Raw genomic sequence first — 2975 nt, forward strand, 5'->3', positions numbered from 1 at the left:
TTCTACTATAATTAGGTTAGGTAAATGACTTAGATATGTTTTAAAGCACGCTACAATTTTTTGTTAGAAAAATCTCCGAGCAAACCTTAAAATGTTTGGTCGTAATTCGTAGCATGCATCTGTCAAAGTGGTGGCATAAATAAATCTATGAAGTAATTGCATCTATCAAATCGTTCTTGATACTTGAGGGACCGACTTTCTCCTTCACCATTCGAATTGCCTGGCCCACAAAAAACAGACTGCGAGAATATTAGGTGGACGGATTCTGCACTCCTCCATGGAGTAACAAGTTTAGAGAGCAGGAAACTTTAATCCTGCCAACCAGAAACTAGAAGCTCCCCTATTTAATTGGAACCTGTGCATCTCTCAAGAGCCATCCATTAAGTGCAATTTGAAAGAGCTTGAATATTTGTTTGCTTCAGAGAGAATAATTAAGGAAGAGAGAGAGAGAGGATGTGCAGCCTTGAGAAGCAAGGGGAGGTGTACGTACTGACGCTGGTGGGCGAGGATGAGGAGCACAGGCTGAAACCCACCACCTTCCACGCCATTGCGGAGGCACTGAAAGAGGTGGAGGAGTCCCCTGACGCAGCCGCCCTGGTGACGACAAATGAAGGAAAACACTTCTCCTGCGGCATCGACTTGAAATGGATCGCCGAGAGCCCACTGGAGCGCATTGAAATCGTGCTGGAGGGGCTGGAGAAGATGCTGGCGGCCTTCATGAGGCTCAACGTCCCCACCGTCGCTGCCATCTGCGGTGGCGCCGTGGCGGGAGCTTTCATGCTCGCTCTCGCTCACGACTATCGTTTCATGACATCATCATCATCCCCCGAGCTCTACATGTTGGAGCTCGACATGGGCCTGCCCATCCCCACGAGTATGATGGCCCTGATCCGCGGCAAGCTCAGCTCCGCTGCCCTGCGCGACGTGGTGTTGGGGGCGAGCAAGCTGAAGGCGCAGACGGCGCTGGAGAAGGGGATCGGGGATGCCGTCTTCGAGGACCCGGTGGCGACTGTGGAGGCAGCGGTGAAGGAGGCGGAGAAACTGACGGGCAGGGGATGGGAGAGGGAGATATACCGCGGCTTCAGGCTCGCCGCCTTTCCCGGAGTCGTGGAGGCGCTCGACGACAACGTACCCTACCGCATACCGCCCTCCTTCAAGTTCTAATTACTCCAGTGATAATAATAATAGTCAGCTGACAGACAATGCCTCTCGATAAGTGATTACACAGTAGGGTATTCTGCATTACTGGCCCAATTTTGCAACTTCCAAACAAATAATAGTTATGTTACTTTTATTTCTGTTTCCGTTTGTTTGATGAGAAATAAATGCTACACTTTTGACAAGAAGAGTTCTAGGAGAGCTTGAGTTCCTGCCCTTTGCAAGGTCCAAGAGTAGATTCTTGTTGATTCTTGTTGAAATTTCAATGAAACATGTCAGAAGTTGTAAGATGGACATGAAACATACAAGATTTAAAGAGTTTTGTTGTAGTTGACTTTTTAAAAAAAATTTATGTTTGCAGTTTTATGGTTCGACTGAAATAGAAGATAGAATCAATTAATGCCATTTGATGTATTTTCTTTTAATTTTAATAACTGTTATTTAATTTTCAGCCCTGCGTATATAGAATCTTTAGAATGCAAGATGTTTAAATTCAATGGAAAATATTTTATGAATGAAAATAGTAGTTACATCTTTGAAAGATATTCCGAGGTAGAGACTTTAAAGATGTTTTAGATAGAACATGATATATAACTATGAAAAAGAGATGCATAGAACTTAGTTTGTAGATATTACTTTCAATTTCAGAAGACAAAATTAAGCTATATATAATGTATAAAAAACAATATCTTTGGTTGAATATTTTATAAAAAATAAATTTATTACATTAAAATTATAAGTATTATATTTAAATTATTTAACAATAATTTTAGACTTGTAACTCTAAAAATTAAATAAAACATTATTTGCATTTCAGATTACAGCTTAATAAAAAGTCTAATATTGAAATCCAGATTTATAATATTGTAAATAATGACATGTCATAAGACAATGTTCCTATTGTCATTCAATACTCCATAATCAATAGAAATTAGAGTTCAATCTTCAAATCCTTGAGAACTTAATGTCATCATCTATAACATTTTTATTTAGTTTGTAGCATATTTAGCTTGGTATTTTAACTGGAAGTTGTTTTCTTAGTCTATTGAATAGGTATTTGGCTTGTAAATTCACTTAATATTAAATTTATTACAATAAATCTGATTAATAACAAAGAAAAAAAAGAAAAAAAAAAATTGTATTATTTGAAATTGCAAAGATTTTTTTAAAATAATAATTTAGATTTTGTAGGATAAAATTTTTATTTAATTTTTTATATCTCTTAATCTAATTAGATAAATTATATTTACACTCTAAGTTCTATTGATTGAAAATTACAAAATAAATTATAAATATCTATCATTACTAAAAATAAATATAAAATATAGATATAATATATATAAAATAATATCTTATAAATGTTTTTGATCTATATACTCTTACATTGTTTTATTCAATATGTGAAAAATAAGTAGTCATTGTTTAATGACATTAATATTTGAAAAGTTGTATAAGCTTATCATATGAATGATTGATAGCTATGAATGGAGAGACACCGTCTGGTCCAATGCTGGCAAGAAGGCTCCAGAAGTTGCTGTCCACCTTGGATATTTTCCTCCCATCTATAGTACATAAAACCTGCCCCAAACTTGAAATGGAATAGTGTAGAGGAAAAGATGGAGAAGTCAAAAAATAATAATAATAATAACAAGTGCGTATATGTAAAATAAAATGGAACTATTTTATAGTAAAAATGAGTTGACTACCGGACACTTCTTTTTACGGGAGCTAGGTGATCGTCCTCTACTCCGCTTCTGGACTCTGGAGGGTAGAAGATGAGTACGGTGTAAGCACCAATGTCATGCTTCCATCTGGAC

The 2975-nt window shown here is 36.7% G+C and overlaps 1 pseudogene; it reads left to right on the forward strand.

Annotated features, from left to right (window-relative positions):
- Window positions 1-330: 330 nt before the first annotated feature.
- On the forward strand, window positions 331-1245 carry LOC149579721 (enoyl-CoA delta isomerase 3 pseudogene; annotated as a pseudogene).
- The last annotated feature ends 1730 nt before the right edge of the window (window positions 1246-2975 follow it).

The sequence above is a fragment of the Cupressus sempervirens genome, chromosome 1 (genome assembly GCF_028749045.1).
Source record: "Cupressus sempervirens isolate cs-2001-9-10 chromosome 1, ASM2874904v1, whole genome shotgun sequence".
NCBI classification, from domain to species: Eukaryota; Viridiplantae; Streptophyta; class Pinopsida; order Cupressales; family Cupressaceae; genus Cupressus; species Cupressus sempervirens.